Source organism: Bubalus kerabau, chromosome 9, assembly GCF_029407905.1.
Source record: "Bubalus kerabau isolate K-KA32 ecotype Philippines breed swamp buffalo chromosome 9, PCC_UOA_SB_1v2, whole genome shotgun sequence".
Lineage (NCBI taxonomy): Eukaryota > Metazoa > Chordata > Mammalia > Artiodactyla > Bovidae > Bubalus > Bubalus kerabau.
Genome location: NC_073632.1, coordinates 26,736,060 through 26,760,218, shown reverse-complemented (window position 1 = coordinate 26,760,218; position 24,159 = coordinate 26,736,060). Strand labels below are relative to the sequence as shown.

The window sequence follows — 24,159 nt, the reverse complement described above, 5'->3', positions numbered from 1 at the left end:
ATTATTTTAAACACGCTTAATAAGACATTTTTCAAAGTTCAGGAATTAAAGAAATGTCATGCTTCTGTATTTTACCTTTAAAAACCATCTGTTTGAAAAAATTTTTATTGAACTAGAACGTCTCTCAAACATCATACCCTCCTTGATGCCTAGCAGCTTCTAAAACAAAATTAATTATTCTCCCCTTAAGGTCTCATTGAACTTGGAACCTAATTTTCTTGAGGCATTTATAGTTAACATTTTTGGTGTTTTCCTTTCCTCCCAGGCTGTGAGCTTCTCTGGAAGAAAAAAAAAAATTGTGACTTAGTCTTTTAACGATGGTGCCAAAATACATAGTATAAATAAACTATTACTTTCCTTTTTATCCTTTTCCATTAGTTATTGGCTTTTTAAGGTAAACATTTAGCTGGACACTTAACTTGTGCAGTTTATTTATAATGTCTATTCATTCTCATTTAGAAGCATATTTATCATTTCCTTCATTTAATTAAGATTTAATCTCTTTCCAAAATTTTAGCTTTATTGCACCAAAGGCCATAAAATAAAATCTCAATGATGTCGATTTACATTTAGAGAACTTCTTCATAAACAGAGAATTCTTCACTAGTGTATTGCTACAACAAAGCTAAATGTCATTGTATAATAATTAAAAAGTCACCTCTCAGTTCAGTTCAGTTCAGTTGCTCAGTCATGTCCGACTCTTTGCGACCCCATGAATCGCAGCATGCCAGGCCTCCCTGTCCATCACCAACTCCTGGAGTTCACTCCATCCAGCCATCTCATCCTCTGTCGTCCCCTTTTCCTCCTGTCCCCAATCCCTCCCAGCATCAGAGTCTTTTCCAATGAGTCAATTCTTTGCATGAGGTGGCCAAAGTACTGGAGTTTCAGCTTTAGCATCATTCCTTCCAAAGAACACCCAGGGTTGATTCCTTTAGAATGGACTGGTTAGATCTCCTTGCAGTCTAAGGGACTCTCAAGAGTCTTCTCCAACACCACAGTTCAAAAGCAGCAATTCTTCAGTGCTCAGCTTTCTTCACACTCCAACTCTCACATCCATACATGACCTTTGATTGTGTGGATCACAATATACTGTGGAAAATTCTGAAAGAGATGGGAATACCAGACCACCTGACCTGCCTCTTGAGAAATCTGTATGCAGGTCAGGAAGCAATAGTTAGAACTGGACATGGAACAACAGACTGGTTCCAAATAGGAAAAGGAGTACGTCAAGGCTGTATATTGTCACCCTGCTTATTTAACTTATATGCAGAGTACATCATGAGAAACGCTGGGCTGGAAGAAGCACAAGCTGGAATCAAGATTGCCGGGAGATATATCAATAACCTCAGATATGCAGATGACACCACCCTTATGGCAGAAAGTGAAGAGGAACTCAAAAGCCTCTTGATGAAAGTGAAAGAGGAGAGTGAAAAAGTTGGCTTAAAGCTCAACATTCAGAAAATGAAGACCATGGGACCATGGCATCTGGTCCCATCACTGCATGGGAAATAGATGGGGAAACAATGGAAGTCACCTCTACCCTACTACAAATTGCATCCACATAGAACTTAGCCAATGACAATGGCCTGTTTCATTGTCAGTTTTCTAAATTAGAGGTGTATCTGGTCAGAAAGTATAAGAGAAAATTCTACGCCAAATTTTCAAGGCACAGTTGACTCTTTTACACTTTAAAAATGGTCTATGTGGCAAGAGTAAGAATAGTAATGAGGTTTTTTTTTTCTCCCCTGTATTTTGTCAAAGACAAAGAAGAAAGCAGGTAACATATTACTCCATTAACACAGTGCTAGGCTATTGATTTTAAAGTTTTCAGTCTGGTTCCAGTTCTAAGACCTCTGTCATTAACTGCATGCTTTTGTTCATTACACTTAATCTCTCTAAGACAAGAAAAAGAAAAAAAAAAAGATGTAGGACTAGATGAACACCAACTTAGACTTCCAATACTTCTGCAGGGTTGTAACCTTGAAACAAAGCCTTTTCCTATTTCTGTCAACAAAGTGCTTTGGATGGGGTTCAGTCCTTCCCTATCCCATGCAGAATTCCCATCTATACCAGGTATGGGTGTAGTACTATAGAGAAGGTCAAAAGAGTGTGCATACATTATCACACACCATAGCCATGGGGTTGGAAACACAGTTATACCTGATGCTATAAAGCTGCTTTGAGCTGGTGATAGGTTAACACTAAAAGGATTAAGGCTTGCTTTGACAGGGGCTGACATCCAAAAAGTAGATTTAACGTTAACAGCTGGAATGCTCAGGAAACTAAAGAGTAAGGTAAGGGAGACACAAATGGAGTTAAATTAGAGCAAGTGGGTGTTAAGGTATGTTGGAGTTATTTTCAACTCAGTTCAGAAATGTTTCATTCAATGGCTACAAAAAGGCAGAGTTGGCATAAATTCTCATCTATGATTACAAAACATAGAAAAAATGCCTTAGGTGGAAATGTTCATCTTTTAAGGTAAGTATTGTGCCACTGGAAATTTTTTTTTTTTTTAGAGACATGACTAATCCTGGAGGTTTTTTCTCCCCCTCTTTAGCACATTTCAGCTTCTTAGCACTTGAAAAACATGCTAATACTTAAAAATCAAGGAGACCTGTTAAGTCTCAGAAGGCAGGTTTATTTTTCTCTCAGCGTATTTGCCAGAAAATGAACCTACAGGTCTAAGCAGCACAGGTCAAGGCTGATTAAAAAGCTTTTTCATGGCTGACAGGGGGTGCACCTCAGGGTATATTCGGTGAGCTGCAGGTAGTTGATAAGGACCAGTAGAAGTATTCACCAAGTACCTATGAATTTCTTTCCACTCTCATCTGTGCTGAGGACCATCCACGCCTTGGAGTCATGATGGGCTTGGGGGTGAGGGGAGGGCTTATTGGAAATGCAAATTTCTGGCCCCCACTCCAGACCTACTAAGCAGGAAGGTGGTAAGAGTGGTGTCCACAAACAAGGACACAGTGGTTCTCATGCTTACCAAGGTTTGAGAAGCGCTGACCTAATTCTCAATATTCTCTAGACTAGCTCAATCATTGGTGCTGAAAAAACACTTGCAAAACACTGTCCTACACTCATTTGGGTGGTGGGTATTACCGAAGCTTGAGGTCTTCACTCTGCAAAGTCTAGCAGGCGAGACAAACATGAAAACAAATATACGTGTGCTCGTGTTCACTCTGCTTGAAACGCCTCTGTTACCCTCTCACTGTGTAGCCCTGCTGAATTCCTTCCTTTTCAATCTCAAGACTGACTTGCCATATCTTCTCCTCCTAAACACCCCATAGCGTTGATTGTGTCCTCCTTTGGGCCAATACTGGGACTCATTACTAAACGTACTACCCATAGAAGTGCTACGGCATGACTGAAACTATCTCCCCTCTAAGACTGCTCAGTGGGTGGCCAGGAGAATTTACCATTTGATCCCCACTTTCTAGGAGGGTGCGTGGCACAGAGCAAATGCCCAATAATTTCTGTTTGCTCACAGAGGGTTCATGGGATTCAGTGAGGTGAGGAATTTTGAAAACATGAATTGTGAAGAAATAATGAAATTAAAACACAAATACGATATCCTTTGAAAAGTAGAGAGACCCACATTGCCTAGAGCAGACCCCACATTAGATTAGGTGGTAAATCCATTCTTTCTATGATAAACTAAAGGGTGAACCTAGAAAGCTCAAGAACTGTAACAGATAGAGCTGGATTTCCCTTAGTGGTTCGAAGAGCTTAGTAAAGAGATATATATGCTTATTAACTCAGTGTCTTTCAGAATGTTTACTTTCATTTTCTGCCATTACAGTCCTGAAACCCCTAATAATTGTTAAGTATAAAGACTGCGAATTTTCCTTAATAATCCTCTAATACACATGAGCTATGTGCAAACTAAATCTATTTCCTATTGTTCAGATTTGAAAGACTCTAATATCTTTAAATCCAGAATCTAAACCTCTAGTTTTACCTATAGGTAGGCTTTACAATCTATAGTTTGTATTTTACACTAGTAATTGTCATTCAAAATTCTGGTAAATTATATTTCAGTGGTTCTAAGATGCACAGTTCCCCCCTCCATTTTCATTTGGCACAAATCAGGGTTGTCTTAAAACTGATGATGTCTTATTTTTAAAGAAATGTAGGACCTTTATTCATAGCAGTAGTAACCCCTCAGGCTTCCCAGGGGGCACAGTGGTAAAGACTCTGCCTGCCAATGCAGCAGACGCAGGAGATGCAGGTTCAATCCCTGGACAGAGAAGATCCCCTGGAGGAGGAAATGGCAACCCACTCCAGCCTCTTGCCTGGAAAATTCCATGGACAGAGGAGCCACGGGGCTGCAAAGAGTTGGACACAACTGAGCACATTAGCACAAGCAGTCATCCTGAAGTAACTAGAGTCTCAAAAACTCTCATCTAAAGCTTGCCAAATACATAGCAAAATATATTTATTTAGCACATAAAGCATTTGCTTTTAAGAAATAGAGAAAAAATTCAGACAAATTTTTGCATTTGAATCTTCCAGGGACATACAGGAAACACATCTTATTTCATAAGTGATTCTATGAAACAGATCACAAAGTTTAATGTACATCTTTATCTTTTTCCTTCATACCTGAAGCTATGACTGTGAATTGTTAATTTTCAGAAATTAAAGGATTACTGGAACTTTTTTTTCCAAATTACATACACAGTGTCTCTTTGGGCTAAGGAATGTGGCCCATATTAGAAGTACTTGAAAGAGACAAAGGTCACCAAGAACTAGGAAATGAGATGAACCTTGGTAAACTAGTTTGAATTAACACCTAATGAATGAAAGCAGTCATCTGTTAAAATCACCCATTTTAGATGACTTAACCCATCCTGGCTGGAATACTTTGGCAATAGATAAGTTTAACCAAGGTGACTGGAATAATCAGTGAGCGAACAGGGCCAGAGCAACAAGGGTCAAAACCAAACGTTTACATAACCCGAGGTAATATGAGAAGATTTCAGAAAAGGGAGGCCCCAAAGGCAAAACTTTGAAAGCTTCTCATGAAAATGACACTCTGAATGTGGCAGACCAAATATTTCAATCCTGAAAACATCATTCCCTTTTGTGGGGCAGGAATAATTCACAAGACTTTTCCATATTCTACAAAACTCACTGTGCTCTGATTTTATTCTCACCAAGAAAATTGGTATCATTATCATATTTTTCAAGAAAATCAATAAGACATTCTATTGATTTAATAATGGGTTTTCGGGGGGAAAAATGCACATATCATTGTTAGCACAACACATCTGATTTAAGAAGCACTGAAACGTGAAATAGACAACTAGAGAGAGAGATGGTGAAAAGAGATTGCTATCTGCTTTTATTTTCCTCTCTTCTGCTTAGTAGCAAAATACTGATAAAATTCAGAGTAATGCATGCATGCACTTAAAAATTACAATTTAAGACTCTCGTACCAATTATGGTCATAAATTTTAATAAGTGTGATATAAGTGAAATCCTGTGAAGATTTCTTTCTCTCTTGCTTTCCTTCCCCCCTCTCTTGTGCACCTTGGTGTATGGAAGCAATGGCTACAGTTTTAGTATCTTGGGATTTCAAATGATTTTGAAGTTGTGAACTACATACTGGAAATAGTGGAACAGGTAGACAAGAGAAGGTCCCTGATGATCCCATAGGCCATACCAGTATGGAACTGTATACTCCTCAGATTTCTTTACTGTGAAAGTGAAAGTGAAGTCGCTCAGGCATGTCCGACTCTTTGCAACCCCGTGGACTGTGGCCCACCAGGCTCCTCGGTCCATGGATTCTCCAGGCAAGAATACTGGAGTGGGGTGCCATTTCCTTCTCCAGGGGATCTTCCGGACCCAGGTCTCCCACATTGCAGGCAGACGCTTTAACCTCTGAGCCACCAGGGCAGACCCCTCTTTACTGTGAGAGAAACATAAATTTCTATCTTGGTAAAGCTATTATATTTTGTAATTAACTGCTATATGCTCCCATCCTAATTGGTGATGGTTTTACTTCCCTGGTACCAGGAAAGGGTATCTAGGAAAGTAGATATATGTATTCCAGTTACTAGAAAGGAGTATCTCTCACATAGAAGTTGTTCTCTGGACTCGTTTCTTCTGAGTCTGTCATTGTGTATCAGTTCTTGATAGGAACTGAGGGGAACCTTAGGAGGTCCTGGGCTAAGTCGTTAACTGGCTTGTTTCCTTTTCATCTTGGTACTACCAAACTCTCAATTTGTACAGCTACTCCACCATGTTTGCTTAATCTATACACTGAGCACATCTTGAGAAATGCTGGGCTGGATGAGTTACAAGCTGGAATCAAGATAGGTGGGAGAAACATCAACAACCGCAGATAAGCAGATGATACCACTCTAATGGCAGAAAGTGAAGAGGAACCAAAGAGCCCTTGATGAGGGTGAAGGAGGAGAGTGAAAGAGCTGGTTTAAAACTAAACATTAAAAAAAGTAAGATCATGGCATCTGGCCCCATTACTTCATGGAAAATAGAAGGGGAAAAGTAGAAGTAGTGACAGATTTCCCCTTCTTGGGCTCTAAAATCACTGCAGATGGTGACGGCAGGCATGAAATCAGAAGACATTTGCTTCTTGGCAGGAAAGCTACAACAAACCTAGACAGTGTGCTGAAAAGCAGAGATGCTACTCTGCCAACAAAGGTCTGTACTGTCAGGACCACAGTCCTATGGTATTCCCAGTGTTCACATATGGTTGTGAAAGCTGGACTGTAAAGAAGGCAGAGAGCCAAAGAATTGATGCCTTCAAACTATGATGCTGGAGAAGACTCCTGAGAGTCCCATGGACAGCAAGCAGATCAAACCAGTCAATCTTAAGGGAAATCAACCCTGAATACTCGTTGGAAGGACTGATGCTGAAGTGGAAACTCCAGTATTTTGGTCATCTGATGGGAACAGCTGACTCATTGGGAAAGTCTCTGATGGTGGGAAAGATTGAGGGCAGAAGGAGAAGAGGACATCAGAGGATGAGATGGCTGGATGATATCACCAATACAATGGACATGAACTTGGGCAAATTTTGGGAGATGGTGAGGGACAGAGTGGCCTGGCGTGCTGCAGTCCATGGAGTCGCAAAGAATTGGACACAACTGGGGATTAACAAGAACAACAACTCCTATTATAATCATATATAGAATTTTATATATGTTCAATATGTAAAATTCTTATTCTTAAAGAATAAAACAGCTTATAACTTATTTTTCACCATGTGAAACCCAGAATTCTAAGATAAGAAGCCATCCACTTATTAAAATGGTACTTGGCACATGGTTGCTTCATGAATTAGTTTATGCTATCTAACAATCCATGTTAATGCATTGGAGAAGGAAATGGCAACCCACTCCAGTGTACTTGCCTGGAGAATCCCAGGGATAGGGGAGCCTGGGGGGCTGCTATCTACAGGGTCTCACAGAGTCGGACACGACTGAAGTGACTTAGCAGCAGCAGCAGCTTTCAAAGACAAGTGTTTATTTCTTCCTGAAGGTGAGCTGGCAGGGTGTCAGCTGATTTTGGCTGGGTTTGGCTCTAAGGCTGCAGGTTAGGTCGAGGTCCGCTCTGAAGGCTTCTCATCCTTGGATCAGACACTAATGCTGAACTGTTTTTATTCACACTTCTGACACCAAATGTGTGGGGTTTTTCCACATCAACAACCAGTTCTCCCTCTCCAGCTAGGCATCCCACAATACAGGTCAGTTCTGACAGGAACTACCCAGAGTTAACACAGACCCCACAGGTCAAGGGCTTAGTCCCACAAAATAGTCCCAATATCAGTCTCAAGTCTCTAGTGGCCACTTGTAAATAGTGACCAACAGGCAATAAAATGGGACATTCCCACAACTCCTGCCTCAGGTTTGCTAGTTTTCTAAAATGGCTCAAAAACTTAGGGAAGCACTTTACTTTTATTATAAAGGACACAACTCAAGAAGCACCAAATGGAAGAGATGCATAGATTATAGGGTGAGGTACAGTGTCAGACTTTGTTTTTTTGGGATCCAAAATCACTGCAGATGGTGACTGCAGCCATGAAATTAAAAGATGTTTACTCCTTGGAAGGAAGTTATGACCAACCTAGATAGCATATTCAAAAGCAGAGACATTACTTTGCCAACAAAGGTCCGTCTAGTCAAGGCTATGGTTTTTCCAGTGGTCATGTATGGATGTGAGAGTTGGACTGTGAAGAAAGCTGAGCACCAAAGAATTGATGCTTTTGAACTGTGGTGTTGGAGAAGACTCTTGAGAGTCCCTGGGACTGCAAGGAGATCCAACCAGTCCATTCTAGAGGAGATCGGTCCTGGGTGTTCTTTGGAAGGAATAATGCTGAAGCTGAAGCTCCAGTACTTTGGCCACCTCATGCGAAGAGTTGACTCATTGGAAAAGACCCTGATGCTGGGAGGGATTGGGGGCAGGAGGAGAAGGGGACGACAGAGGACAAGATGGTTGGATGGCATCACCGACTCAATGGACGTTAGTTTGAGTGAACTCCGGGAGTTGGTGATGGACAGGGAGGCCTCAGTTCAGTTCAGTTGCTCAGTCGTGTCCGACTCTTTGCGACCCCATGAATCGCAGCACGCCAGGCCTCCCTGTCCATCACAAACTCCCGGAGTTCACTCAGACTCATGTCCATCAAGTCAGTAATGCCATCCAGCCATCTCATCCCTCTGTCGTCCCCTTCTTCTCCTGCCCCCAATCCCTCCCAGCATCAGAGTCTTTTCCAGTGAGTCAACTCTTTGCATGAGGTGGCCAAAGTACTGGAGTTTCAGCTTTAGCATCATTCCTTCCAAAGAAGTCCCAGGGCTGATCTCCTTCAGAATGGACTGGTTGGATCTCCTTGCAGTCCCAGGGACTCTCAAGAGTCTTCTCCAACACCACAGTTCAAAAGCATCAATTCTTCGGTGCTCAGCCTTCTTCACATCCATACATGACCGCAGGAAAAACCATAGCCTTGACTAGACGGACCTTTGTTGGCAAAGTAATGTCTCTGCTTTTGAATATGCTATCTAGGTTGGTCATAACTTTCCTTCCAAGGAGTAAGCGTCTTTTAATTTCATGGCTGCAGTCACCATCTGCAGTGATTTTGGAGCCCCAAAAAATAAAGTCTGACACTGTTTGCACTGTTTCCCCATCTATTTCCCATGAAGTGATGGGACCGGATGCCATGATCTTCATTTTCTGAATGTTGAGCTTTAAGCCAACTTTTTCACTCTCCACTTTCACTTTCATCAAGAGGCTTTTTAGTTCCTCTTCACTTTCTTCCATAAGTGTGGTGGCATCTGCATATCTGAGGTTATTGATATTTCTCCCAGCAATCTTGATTCCAGCTTGTGTTTCTTCCAGTCCAGTGTTTCTCATGAACTGCAATTCATGGGGTTGCAAAGAGTTGGACACGACTGAGCGACTGAACTGAACTGAACTGATGAGGGGCAGAAAAGAACTTCCTTGCCCTCTCCAGGTATAACACATTTCCAACATTTCAGTCCATTCATCAACTCTAAAGAACTCTGAACCTCATCACTTAGAAGTTTTTATAGAGGTTTCATTAAGCAATCATTATTGATTAAACCATTGACCCTTACAGATTAATGCAGTCCCTAGCCCCTCTTTCCTCCCTGGTAGTCACAGGGTAGGGCTGAAAGTTCCAACTTCCTAATCATGTCTTGCTTTGTTCTGTCTGGTGACCGGCCCCCATTCTAAAGATATCTAGGAACCCCTCAACTGAGTTGACTTATTAGCATAAACTCAAAATGGTGGAAAGGAAATTACTATGAACAGTAAAAGATGTTCTATCACCTCTATTACTCAGGAAAATCCAAGGATTTAGAAGCTCTGTATCAGGAACTGGGGACAAAGACCAAACAGACATCTGTCACATTACCTAAAGCACTTTTTTTCTCCTAACAAAGTCAGGAGTAGAAGCCTGTATCAAGCCTTTGTTTATATCACATCTACCAACATCCCATCAGTTAAAGCAAGTCATATGGCCAAGCCCACAGTCAAGCACAGAAAGTACAGTACCCTCTGCCTGCCCCAGCCCACACCAAGCATGTGGATGTGCAATACTGATACAGGAGGTGAAGAACTGAGCACAATTGTTCAATCCACTGGAGTTCTCAGTAAAAATCTGTTAGATAAATGAACGAACATGGTGGCAATTACAGTTGAAGTGTGTGGTAGTGGTCCAGTTGAGTCAGGCACTGCAGATGCCAGGGAAATATTAGGCAATGGGTATGAAATTCTGGGAACTGTAAATGTGTAGGTAATCTGGGCAGAGAGCCATGTTTGGGTATTTATGGGGTATAAACTAGGACCTGGCAGGAAGGATCAGGTGAGCAACTGAAGACAAAGAAGACATTCTAGAATCAATAGGGTACTACAAACAAAAAGTATACCACCCTCTCAAGATAGTAACTAAGTAATGGTATGCTGGCCCCAAATGAACCTGCTGCTATTGTTCAATAGCTAAGTCATGTCCAACTCTTTGGCTCCATCTCTTCATTCTTTCTGGAGTTAATTCTCCACTGATCTCCAGTAGCACATTGGGCATCTACCAGCCTGAGAAGTTCATCTTTCAGTGTCTTATCTTTTTGCCTTTTTGTACTGTTCATGGGGCTCTCAAGGCAAGAATACTGGAGTGGTTTGCCATTCCCTTCTCCAGTGGACCACATTTTGTCAGAACTCTCCACCATGACCCCGTCCGTCTTGGGTGGCCTTACATGGCATGGCTCATAGTTTCATTGAGTTAGACAAGGCTGTGGTCCATGTGCTCAGATTGGTTAGTCCTCTGTGATTGTGGTTTTCATTCTGTCTGCCCTCTGATGGAGAAGGATAAGAGGCTTATGGAAGCTTCCTGATGGGAGAGAGTGACTGAGGGGGAAACTGGGTCTTGTTCTGATGGGCGGGGCCATGCTTAGTAAATCTTTAATCCAATTTTCTGTTGATGGGCAGGGCTGTGTTCCCTCCCTATTGTTTGACCTGAGGTCAAACTGTGGTGGAGGTAATGAAGATGTTGGCGACCTCCTTCAAAAGGTCCCATGAGGGCACTGCTGCACTCAGTGGCCCCAACACTGAAAAAGCAAGAAAGTTCCAAAAAAAAAAATCTACTTCTGCTTTATTGACTATGCCAAAGCCTTTTGATTGTATGGATCACAACAAACTATGGGAAATTCTTAAAGAGATGGAAATACCAGAACACCTGACCTGCCTGAGAAATCTGTATGCAGGTCATGAAACAACAGTTAGAATTGGACATGGAACAACAGACTGATATCAAATAGGGAAAGAAGTACATCAAGGCTGTATATTGTCACTCTGCTTATTTAACTTATATGCAGAGTACATCATGTGAAATGCAAGGCTGGATGAAGCACAAGCTGGAATCAAGATTGCCAGAAGAAATATCAATAACCTCAGATTTTATGCAGATAACACCACCCTTATGGTAGAGAGCAAAAAAGAACTAAAAAGCCTCTTAATGAAAGTGAAAGAGGAGAGTGAAAGAGCTGGCTTAAAACTCAACATTCAGAAAACTTAGATCATGGCATCCAGTCCCATCACTTAATGGCAAATAGATGGGGAAACAATGGAAACAGTGACAGACTTTATTTTGGGGAACTCCAAAATCACTGCAGATAGTGACTGCAGCCATGAAATTAAAAGATGCTTGCTCCTTGGAAGAAAAGCTATCACCAACCTAAACAGCATATTAAAAAGCAGAGACATTACTTGGCCAACAAAGGTCCATCTAGTCAAAGCTTTGGTTTCTCCAGTAGTCATTTATGGATGTGAGAGTTGGACTATAAAGAAAGCTGAGCACCGAAGAATTGATGCTTTTGAACTGTGGTTTTGGAGAAGACTCTTGAGAGTCCCTTGGACAGCAAGGAGATCAAACCAGTCAATCCTAAAGGAAATTAGTCCTGAAGGACTGATGCTGAAGCTGAAATTTCAATACTTTGGCCACCTGATGTGAAGAATTGACTCATTTGGAAAGACCCTGATGCTGGGAAAGATTGAAGGCAGGAGGAGAAGGGGACGACAGAAGATGAGATGATTGGATGGCATCACTGACTGGATGGACATGAGTTTGAGTAAGCTCCAGGAGTTGGTGATGGACAGGAAGGCCTGGCGTGCTGCAGTCCATGAGGTCGAAAAGAGTCGGACACAACTGAGTGACTAAACTAAACTGTCCAACTCTTTGTGACCCCATGCACTGCAGCTCGCCAGGCTGCCCTGTCCTTCACTATCTACCTGTTCAGTTCAGTTCAGTCGCTAAGTCGTGTCCAACTCTTTGCGACCCCATGAATTGCAGCACGCCAGGCCTCCCTGTCTATCACCAACTCCTGGAGTTCACTCAGAATCACATCCATTGAGTCAGTGATGCCATCCAGCCATCTCATCCTCTGTCGTCCCCTTCTCCTCCTGCCCCCAATCCCTCCCAGCATCAGAGTCTTTTCCAGTGAGTCAACTCTTCAGATGAGGTGGCCAAAGTACTGGAGTTTCAGCTTCAGCATCATTCCTTCCAAAGAAATCCCAGGGCTGATCTCCTTCAGAATGGACTGGTTGGATCTCCTTGCAGTCCCAGGGACTGCCAAGAGTCTTCTCCAACACCACAGTTCAAAAGCATCAATTCTTCAGTGCTCAGCCTTCTTCACCAGTACAACTCTCACATCCATACATGACCACTGGAAAAACCATAGCCTTGACTAGATGGACCTTTGTTGGCCAAGTAATATCTCTGCTTTTGAATATGCTATCTAGGTTGGTCATAACTTTCCTTCCAAGGAGTAAGCATCTTTTAATTTCATGGCAGCAATCACCATCTGCAGTGATTCTGGAGCCCAAAAACTATCTACCTGAGTTTGCTCAAACTCAATATCTACCTGAGTTTGCTCACATTCATGTCCATTGAGTCGATGATGCCATTCAACCATATGTCATCCTCTGTTGCCCCCTTTTCCTCCTGTCTTCAATCCTCCCCAGCATGAAAGTCTTTTCCAATGAACTTTAGACTCCTCCTTAACAAAACTTTATCATTACTTAAAAAAAAATTTATCTATTTTAATTGGAGGATAATTGCTTTACAATATTTGCTGATTTCTGCCAAACATCAACATGAATCAACCATAGGTATACACATGTTCCCTTCCGCCCAACTCACACCCCATCCCACCTCTCCAGATTGTCACAGAGCTCCGGATTTGAGCTACCTGCATCAGACAGCATGGTAATATCTGCGTTTCAATGCTACTCTCTCCATTCGTCCTACCCCTTCCTTCCCACCCTGTGTCCAGAAATCTGTTCTCTATATCTATGTCTCCACTGCTGCATTACTTCTTGAGAAATACTTTTCCTTATGTAAACACGTCTGATCTTTATAATGATACTCAAAAACTTGATTCCCTTTATGGAAATTGACTTTGACATCTACTTCCCTTTGAAATAGTATAAAAATGAACCAGACAGAAAAGTGACTCTCCCCAAGTGACTTAAGTAACATCCAGAGAATGATGTAAGCACTAGGAAGAAGAGAGCTCTAAGTATAATCACCACGTGCAGAGAGGAAATACAGCATTGTGATGGGGAACACAGGCCCTGGACCATTTATCTTGGGTTCAAATCCAAACTCAGTCACTTTACCAAAAGGGAATGATAATCACAATATCTACTTCATAAGCTGCTAATGAGAACTTGATAAATTACCTGGAAAAAGGTTAGAAATAATAAACACTTAATGAACACTAGCTATGATAGGCAGATGTTTCTATCTTCTCAGCCTTTGGTAAACCAGAGAAGCAGGCAACATTTAAGTGAAAGACAAATACTCAACGTTATCACTTACATGTGAAATCTAAAAAGTAACCCAAACAAATGTATTTAACAGAACAGCAACAGACTCACAGATATAGAGAACAAACTGTGGTCACAGTGGGGATAGGGTAAGAAGAGGGGCAGGGGATTAAGAGATACAAACTACTATGTATAAAATGAAAAAGTAACAAGGATCTACTGTACAGCACAAGGAAATATAGCCATCATTTTGTAATGACCTTAAATGATGTATAATCTATAAACATTTTCAATCACTGTGCTGTACACATTGAACTAACATAAACCAACTATATTTCAATTTTAAAAAGAGATTTACTTTTCATATTGGTTAAAATTTCATGCAAAGATGGGCTCGATAAAGGACAGAAATGGTATGGACCTAACAGAAGCAGAAGATATTAAGAAGAGGTGGCAAGAATACACAGAACTGTACAAAAAGGATCTTCATGACCAAGATAATCACAATGGTGTGATCACTCACCTAGAGCCAGACATCCTGGAATGTGAAGTCAAGTGGGCCTTAGAAAGCATCACTACAAACAAAGCTAGTGGAGGTGATGGAATTCCAGTTGAGCTATTTCAAATCCTGAAAGATGATGCTGTGAAAGTGCTGCACTCAATATGCCAGCAAATTTGGAAAACTCAGCAGTGGCCACAGGACGGGAAAAGGTCAGTTTTCATTCCAATCCCAAAGAAAGGCAATGCCAAAGAATGCTCAAACTACCACACAATTGCACTCATCTCACATGCTAGTAAAGTAATGCTCAAAATTCTCCAAGCCAGGCTTCAGCAATATGTGAACCGTGAACTTCGAGATGTTTAAGCTGGTTTTAGAAAAGGCAGAGGAACCAGAGATCAAACTGCCAACATCTGCTGGATCATCGAAAAAGCAAGAGAGTCCAGAAAAACATCTATTTCTGCTTTATTGACTATGCCAAAGCCTTTGACTGTATGGATCACAATAAACTGTGGAAAATTCTGAAAGAGATGGGAATACCAGACCACCTGACCTGCCTCTTGAGAAACCTGTATGCAGGTCAGGAAGCAATAGTTAGAACTGGACATGGAACAACAGACTGGTTCCAAATAGGAAAAGGAGTACGTCAAGGCTGTATATTGTCACCCTGTTTATTTAACTTATATGCAGAGTACATCATGAGAAACGCTGGGCTGGAGGAAGCACAAGCTGGAATCAAGATTGCTGGGAGAAATATCAATAACCTCAGATATGCAGATGACACCACCCTTATGGCAGAAAGTGAAGAAGAACTAAAAAGCCTCTTGATGAAAGTGAAAGAGGAGAGTGAAAAAGCTGGCTTAAAGCTCAACATTCAGAAAACTAAGATCATGGTATCCGGTCCCATCACTTCATGGGAAATAGATGGGGAAACAGTGGAAACAGTGTCAGACTTTATTTTGGGGGGCTCCAAAATCACTGCAGATGGTGATTGCAGCCGTGAAATTAAAAGACGCTTACTCCTTGGAAGGAAAGTTATGACCAACCTAGATAGCATATTCAAAAGCAGAGACATTACTTTGCCAACAAAGGTCCATCTAGTCAAGGCTATGGTTTTTCCTGCGGTCATGTACGGATGTGAGAGTTGGACTGTGAAGAAGGCTGAGCGCCGGAGAATTGATGCTTTTGAACTGTGGTGTTGGAGAAGACTCTTGAGAGTCCCTGGGACTGCAAGGAGATCCAACCAGTCCATCCTAAAGGAGATCAGTCCTGGGTGTTCATTGGAAGGAATGATGCTGAAGCTGAAACTCCAGTACTTTGGCCACCTCATGAGAAGAGTTGACTCATTGGAAAAGACCCTGATGCTGGGAGGGATTGGGGCAAGAGAAGGGGACAACAGAGGATGAGATGGCTGGATGGCATCACCGACTCGATGGACATGAGTTTGAGTGAACTCCTAGAGTTGGTGATGGACAGGGAGGCCTGCCGTGCTGTGATTCATGGGGTTGCAAGGAGTCAGACACGAGTGAGGGACTGAACTGAACTGAAAATGCTTCTCTAGTGGAGAAGTCAGCTTTGACAAAGATGTATGTATACACATACACACACACATGATATACATATAACAAATATACACATGTGTATCTGTATAACTGTCTAGAAATATTTTCAGAATGAACACAAATACACACTCTTAAAATTCTTCTGATTTTCCCTTTGCGGAGGGAACATTCCAAAAGGAATCAACTTGGCAGTTTTATGAAACATAATCTAGAAAATAATTTTGTTTCTCTTGATTGGGTACTTTTAAAAACTGATATTGATGGAATGATATGAAAGCAAGTAAATAAAAAAACACAGTGAGAGTATCAGCATACCTTTTTACTGTGATTTCTATAAAATAGTCTGCATGTTACCTCTAAGAAGCCTTTCCAAAGTTTTCTAAATATATGAACTTCGTTCTTCTTCATAATTCCTGCAAAATCTGGTTATATACTCATTCCAGCCTTCTCAGTATTGAGTTTTTAGAAATCTATATCCTCCATAGATTATGAGTTCTGGGACACTGGAACTCTGTCCAATAATATTACAACTGACATGTAAATATTCTCATATTGTTTACAAGCAGCCCTTACATACATTTTCTCATTTTTTTCTTTTTTCTCTCACAAAATCCCTGTTATAGCTTTGTGTTTTTGTCAGCACCACACAGTATAATAATTTGCATATAATAGGCTATCAAAAATATTTTTGGGTTTTGTTAAAATTAAAGCTGGATTGTGTGGGTTAAATTAAAAAATTGCCAATTCCAGAATGTTTACTTCCTGTAAGCAATTAAGAGAGAAAAAGATTTTGAATGCTTTCAGGTTTTCATTTCTGTACCACCCATGTATTCCTAAGATAAAAAACTAAGAAAGGATGCACTTGACCATTAAAATTGTGTATAACGACAACATCTAAACAAAGCAGAATTGACTGACAGATTTGATCAGAACACTTCCTTTCCCTGTTCCTTTTTGATTGCTTTGAGTCCCAGTCAGCACTGCATTAGCACCACATTCAATGGGTACATAAGGAGAGAAATGAAGACTTAAACCAGGCTTCAAGAAAATAATTCTGTTGGCCACACAGGACCTGGTTAGTTTTCCCCATTCAAAACTAAACACTATTGAAGACACATCTTCCTACAGCCCCCTGGGGGTCCGTTTAAATTCAGACATTTCTCCATTGAAAAATGAACTGAAGCGATCAACCCATATTTCACCACAGAGATATTCTTCAATCACTAGTAACTGTAGCTGAATTATAATCTCATATGACAACCATCCCACACGACAAACACTCTCTCACCCATTATCCACTCACTTGAAGTCATCTGGTTTCCCTGCCAAGACTCTTCTATTTTCATGAGCCACTTAAAAATTACTTAAACTCAGAAAATAGCTTACCTCTTATTTAGTTCTTAAAGTCAGCTCTAAGTGGATTCCGTGCTATGTCAAAAACCATTTCTTACTTTCCCTGGACTTAAATTACCAATGCCTCTCTGGCCCTAAAGACCATTCAAAATGGGATGGAATGAGAGGGAGGCTAATAATTCAGAACGCAATTTTTTTCTTATTAAAAGCAAAATTTGAGAAGAGCCTTAGAAGCTAAGTATTAGAATAAGAGGCAAGAGTTTTAGAAAAAGAATAAAAACAGAATACAGAATTGAGTAGCAGAAAGGGAAGCAATGAATTAAGAAACGATTAATGGTATTTGCCTGGAGAGTACATGCAAGAAGAAAAAGAAAAGAAGTGGTCTTGGAATTCCATTTGCAACTCGGACTTTTTTCCTGCGGGCTATGAGGATATACGAAATAAAAGTGAAACTCTGCCAAGAGTAGTGGCTATATTCCCAGAGGCCTCCAACGGGCCAGACCCCAGGTTTGAGGATGAGGATAAATATGAAAGAACACAGTCATGCTCACAGCCTATGGTGGGAACAGGTAGATACATGACAAAATTACAGAAACCAGAACAACAGAAATGCTCACACTGAGGAAACAGAACCATTTGCTAAAGTATTAGGGGAGCACAAAAGTGGGACTGATTCATTGAAATTAGAGGGGATTTGGAAAAACATCATATAATAGTTAAAATTCCATTTGGGCCTTGAAATGAGTAGAAATTCGTCTGGTAGAAGGATGGAAAATGCATCCCAGTCTAGGGAAACGGTAAGGAGGCATGAAAATGAGAGCATGTTCAGGAAGCAGCAGGTAGCTCCCCATGGCTGGAACGGGGCCAGGAGAAGGGTGGGAGATGACAGGCTGAAGCAGCAAATGTTTCCATGTAGACATGGACACAATCACATGTGTGCTCTTCAAAGGCCTCCTCTGGCTGCCTCGGTGAGGAGGGGAAGACACGAAGGAAAAGCTTGAGGCCACTGAAATAACACTGCAGATGGTGATTGCAGCCATAAAATTAAAAGACACTTACTCCTTGGAAGGAAAGTTATGACCAACCTAGATAGCATATTCAAAAGCAGAGATATTACTTTGCCAACAAAGGTCCATCTAGTCAAGGCTATGGTTTTTCCAGTAGTCATGTATGGATGTGAGAGTTGGACTGTGATGAAAGCTGAGGGCCGAAGAATTGATGCTTTTGAACTGTGGTGTTGGAGAAGACTCTTGAGAGTCCTTTGGACTGCAAGGAGATCCAACCAGTCCATCCTAAAGGAGATCAGTCCTGGGTGTTCTTTGGAAGGAATGATGCTAAAGCTGAAACTCCAGTACTTTGGCCACCTCATGTGAAGAGTTGACTCATTGGAAAAGACTGTGATGCTGGGAGGGATTGGGGACAGGAGGAAAAGGGGACAACAGAGGATGAGATGGCTGGATGGCATCACTGACTCGATGGACGTGAGTTTGAGTGAACTCCGGGAGATAGTGATGGACAGGGAGGCCTGGCATGCTGTGATTCATGGGGTTGCAAAGACTCGGACACGACTGAGCAACTGAACTGAACTGAACTGAAATATTCTGGAGTCTAACAGTGACGCTGGATTACAAGGAGGTATACACACTACTGTATTTAAAATAGATAACCAACAAGGACCCATTGTTTAGCACAGGGAAGTCTGCTCAATATTCTCTAATAACCTATATGGGGAAAGAACTTGAAAAAGAACAAATGCATGTATATGTATAACTGAATCACACTGCTGTACATCTGAAACTAACACAACACTGTAAACCCGCTAATACTCCAATAGAAAAGAAAACCATTTTTAAAAGAAAAAAGACATTAGCAGATAAATTTAGTGGGGGATTAATAACTCCTGGGCTATGGGAGGTAAAGAGGAAGGAGAAAGTGGAGCTTTTGCAAGATAGTTTCAACTTTTCCAGAGCCTTGGATGGACAATAGAGTCGCCATTAGATACATTCACTGGAAAATGGGGAAACAAGAAGAAAGAGGGGCACAGCAGATGGGGAGGACTCCCATGCACTTAGTGGAAAATGTCACATCACCAGCACAAAGGCAACAGGAGCAGCCTTAACATAGCAGAAAGGGTAGCAACTGATTTCCATTATTCATGAAATACAGTAAGTCTCCTACATATGAACAAGTTCCATTCTGAGAATGTGTTTGTAAGTCCAACTAGTCCGTTAAGTCCAACAAAGTTAGCACAGGTACGCAACTAGCACAATCAGCTATATAATGCACGTGTGTGTGCTAAGTCACTTCAGCCGTGTCCGCCTCCATGAGACCCTATGGACTGTAGCTCACCAGGCTCCTATGTCCATGGGATTCTCCAGGTGAGAATACTGGAGTGGGTTGCCGGGAAGATCTCTAGGGGATCTTCCCGACGCCTTCATCGGCAGGCAAGTTCTTTACCACTAGCGCCACCTGGGAAGCCCCAGCTATACGGTACTGTATTGTAATAGGTTTATAATACTCTGCACACAAATAATGCATAAACGAACACAAAAAATAAATTTCAATCTTACAGAACAGTAGCTTGAAAAGTATAGTAGTACAGTACAACAGCTGGTATCCAGGGGCTGGCATCAGGTGAACGGGAAAGAAGACTTACTGACCGGAGGAGGAAGGGGAGGTGGGAGGTGGGAGAGCTGAGACTGTCAGCAACAGGAGACGGAAGGCAAGCTGCAATTTCACTCACGCCCGACGTTGATGGCACAGGTTCTGGTTCCTTACTGGATTCAATTGTATCTACCCTATGGAAAAATGATCCAGTGAGGTCTGGGTAGTAGCATATTCGCATCTTTGAAAGTTCACAACTTGAAGGTTCATACGTAGGGGCCTCGCTGTACCTCATTAACCTCTGAGGGCTGAGGTGGAGGATATCATGGAGAGCTGTGGTATATCCTGCTTTCCCAGCTTAGGGCACAGGAAACTTCTCATATTCAGAACAGTATGAATGAGTGAGTACGTCTCACACTCCTTGGGACATGAAGGCCCATTTTTCCTCCTCGTTACTGAGTTCCAGGGATCTGTGCTTCTAGTCACTTTCACTAAGGAAAAAAGAAAACATCTCTTTAAACTACCAGAGGCAACAGTTTCTGCCCAGGCCAAGCCTCCACCACAGGAGGGAAGGCCCCTCAAGGGCCCACTTGCCTGACATTTACCAAGGTGAAGCTTCAGGGCCCCTCACCTCCACAGGCCCTTTCCATGGTCCTAAGACACTAGCAATTTTGTATTTGGAATTTTGTGTTCTTTTTTAATTTTTAAATTGTAAATCAAGGTATCAATTTACAATGTTATGTTAGTAGGAGTTTGGTGTTAACATATATACACTGCTGCTGCTGCTGCTAAGTCGCTTTAGTTGTGTCCGACTCTGTGCAACCCCATAGACGGCAGCCCACCACGTTCCCCAGTCCCTGGGATTCTCCAGGCAAGAACACTGGAGTGGGTTGCCATTTCCTTCTCCAATGCACGAAAGTGAAAAGTGAAAGTGAAGTCGCTCAGTTGTGTCCAACTCTTCGAGACCCCCTGGACTGCAGCCTACCAGGCTCCTCCGTCCATGGGATTTTCCAGGCAAGAGTACTGGAGTGGGGTGCCATCGCCTTCTCCGATATATACATTGCTATGTATAAAATAATTAACAAGGACCTACTGTATTATTTTGTTTATATTTTTGGCCATGTGATGCAGTGTGTGGGATCTTAGTTCCCCGATCAGGGATCAAATCCGCGCCCCCTGCAGTGGAAGTGCAGAGTCTTAACCACTAGGCTGCCAGGGAAGTCCTTATATTCTTTTATTCTTAAAGAGGGAACCCAACATTGGATAAGTTCAGATCCAGCACTACCTGAATCGCCACCCCCACCCCCACCCCCACCCCACTGCTGCTCTGAGGGTGGTTCTGTAGGCCAGGCAAGGGAGGGGAGGCGGGGAAGGAAGGGGCAGTCACCTGACTCTCTGTTCAGCTGTGGTTGAGCCACATCACAGCAGAACAGGGCTCTTCGCTTACAGATCTTGAGTGACAGCAATGGAGTGTGCATCCCCACGTGCTAAGTTCAGTCGTGCCTGACTCTGGATGACCACATAGACTGTAGCCCGCCAGCCTCCTCTGTCCATGGGATTCTCCTGGCAAGAATACTGGAGTGGGTTGCTGTGCCCTCCTCCAGGGGATCTTCCTGACCCAGGGATGGAACCCACGTCTCTTACGTCTCCTGCATTGGCAGGCGGGCTCTTTACCACCAGCGCCACCTGGGAAGCCCTGCAGTGGAGTCCAGTTGTGGCAAAACTCATGAAGTATGACTGGCCTCATTCAAGACGCTTAGGGCATTACACACAAGATGTGACAGGATGGCAGTGGTTCCCACGTGAACCCAGGCTCTGGACAGACTGCCTGGCACCAGCTCCAGCCTTCTCTCCTCCAGAAGGCTTCCTCAGAGTCTGCGCAGTTCTTACTGCCAATGGAGCTCAGACTTGAGCACCAGGAATCAGATACATGGGCTTCCTTGGTGGCTCAGATGGTCAAGAAAATCTGCCTGCAAGGGCAGGAGACGCAGGTTCATCCCTGGGTCAGGAAGATCCCCCTGGAGAAGGCAATGAATCAGACACACGGTGGCAATGTTGAGACTAAGCATCAGGGTCTCTGTCTCACCACTCTCAAAGGGCTCCTTGGCCTCTGTGCCAATTTGACCACCTTCTTTCTCCTTGGGAACCTTCAAGCCTAATAGTTTTGAACAGCAGGCAGCCGGAAGCTCTCTGCCTTCAGAGCAAAAGTCCCATCTCTTACAAGCCTAAAGGGGGATGATCTTCTGCTCATGCCTCTCCTTCACAAAAATCGATGCCTGTTTATCTTACATCAATATAATGAAATGGGCCATTAAAATGTCTTTTTTCCCCCTGAACAAAGAAAGGGAGCTTTAATAATGTATCTCCCTAGAAACAAGTACATATGTTACAACCCTTCAAGAGCCTGATCTCATTCTCTCTTCCTGTCTCTCTCTTACACACACTGACACCTGGCCCCATTAAAATTCTTCCCTGGATTCCTCTCAAAGTGATTACAGGGACATTGGTAAATTTAATAGAAACTGCATCTGATACTGGAGAAGGAACTGGCAACCCACTCCAGTGTTCTTGCCTGGAGAATCCCAGGGACGGGGGAGCCTAGTGGGCTGCCGTCTATGGGGTCGCACAGAGTCGGACATGACTGAAGCGACTTAGCAGCAGCAGCATCAGCATCTGATACAAGCTAGGGTTGTACTAACAAGGGCAAGCCTAGACAGTTCTGGGACCTAGAAGATTCCTCTGAACTCAGATACCGCCTTGATTTAACCAAAGAGAGCGGAAACCTCTGGCTGGGAGTCCTCTAGACAACCTTAACTTGAACCTGAATGGAAAGTGACCACCTGGACTCAAACTTCAGAAGGCATGTCAGGATTTAACCTTATTTGAGAAGGATAAATGTCCTGCATATTAACCTAACTCAATGTAAATGATGTCAGAGGTCATCTTTCACTGCAGTATGACTTTTGCACTCTCCATTTTCCTGGAAAAAATCCAAACTCTTACAACATTTGATTTTTTAAAATGTTTCCAGAGGCAATTTTGTCTTCTCTTTTTCATTCACAAAACTAAGTTGGAATTGACTTTATGCAGTATTTTTAAAATTGGGGGGGGAATACGGAAACACTTAAGGAAAGGTATGGAAAAGACAAAGAGCAAAGGTCTCTAAGAAAGTTTTAAAAATGAGCAGGGGGAGACTAACTCCACAAACTATTAAGCATATTATAAGGTTAAAATTAACAAATCAGAGTGGCACTGATGAAAATATCATTTACTAAATACTTTTATTTGTCCAGTGACAATGTTATGTCAGGGACTCTCCACACCCCCCCGCCTGCCCCAACATAGCCATTCGTAACTTGAGGTTTCTGAGTCTCCTGAGTCAGCACCGATGCTTTCAGCCAAGAGCAGAAGTTGAATGGTTGATCCTGGGCCAGGTCTGCAGTCAACTGTCCACAGGCTGCTCATCCTGCCAGTTCTCACCGCCTCTGGTACAGATTATTCTGCATTTCTGGGGAAATTCCCTTCTCGGAGGGCTGTCTTTCGCCTCTCTACCAGTCGCTCAGCTCTGTGGTCTCATGACTGATCCGTTTGCCTCTGTCTTACGTGTCCTAGAAATCCTTGCTGCCCTGGCCTGCTGGTGGGGTCCTGTTGGATTTCCAGAGTTGTTATGTATTTTCTTTTTTTAAATACATACTGTCTTTTTAGTGGGATCGAGAATGAAGGAGAGGCTTTAAAATGTAGATTCAGCTCACTTTAAAAAAATTTTTTAATTGAAAAAATTATTTTTTATAATATTGTAAAAAATTATATTTTAAAATTATTAATATTTTAAAATTATTTTTAAATTTTTAAAATATTTATAATATCTTTATAATATTGTGCATACATCAACACGCATCAGCTGTAACTATACACATGTCCCCTCCCTCTTGCAATGGAAATAAAAACAAAAATAAACATGTGGGGCCTAATTAAAGTTAAAAACTTTTGCAGAGCAAAGGAAATTAAACAAGGTGAAAAGACAACCCTCAGTCCACTTTTTTTTCTAAGAGCTCTCCTGTGTTATGGAGTCAAACTGTTAATTGGAGAGTGGAAATGGAAGGAAATCAGAGGGGGGAGATTTTCTCTGGAGAATCCTCTCAAGAATAACCTCAGCAGTAGTGTGAACTAAGGGTACAGCAGCCTGTGTAGATGGTTGGCAGAAGAAGGCTGGAAGCAGTTGACTCCAGCATCTGCTCAAACATAAAACCATTAGTACACGTGTCTGCAAGTGAAACACTACTACAAAACAATAGCTAACATGCACTGAAATCTTATTACACATCAGGAACT

At 42.2% G+C, this 24,159-nt stretch overlaps 1 long non-coding RNA gene across 9 annotated transcripts in view; it reads right to left on the bottom strand.

Annotated features, from left to right (window-relative positions):
- LOC129619652 (uncharacterized) overlaps positions 1–24,159 on the bottom strand; it is a 144,026-nt gene that overhangs the window by 97,344 nt on the left and 22,523 nt on the right. For 7 of the 9 annotated variants that reach the window (XR_008698011.1, XR_008698013.1, XR_008698014.1 and 4 more), the window contains exons 2-3: positions 19,880–20,021; positions 76–278 (exon numbers count right to left, since the gene is read on the bottom strand). This is a non-coding gene — a long non-coding RNA (uncharacterized LOC129619652). Of the gene's footprint in view, positions 1–75; positions 279–19,879; positions 20,022–20,117; positions 20,319–24,159 lie in introns of all 9 variants that reach the window. The other 2 variants (XR_008698010.1, XR_008698007.1) reach the window with 2 other exon arrangements.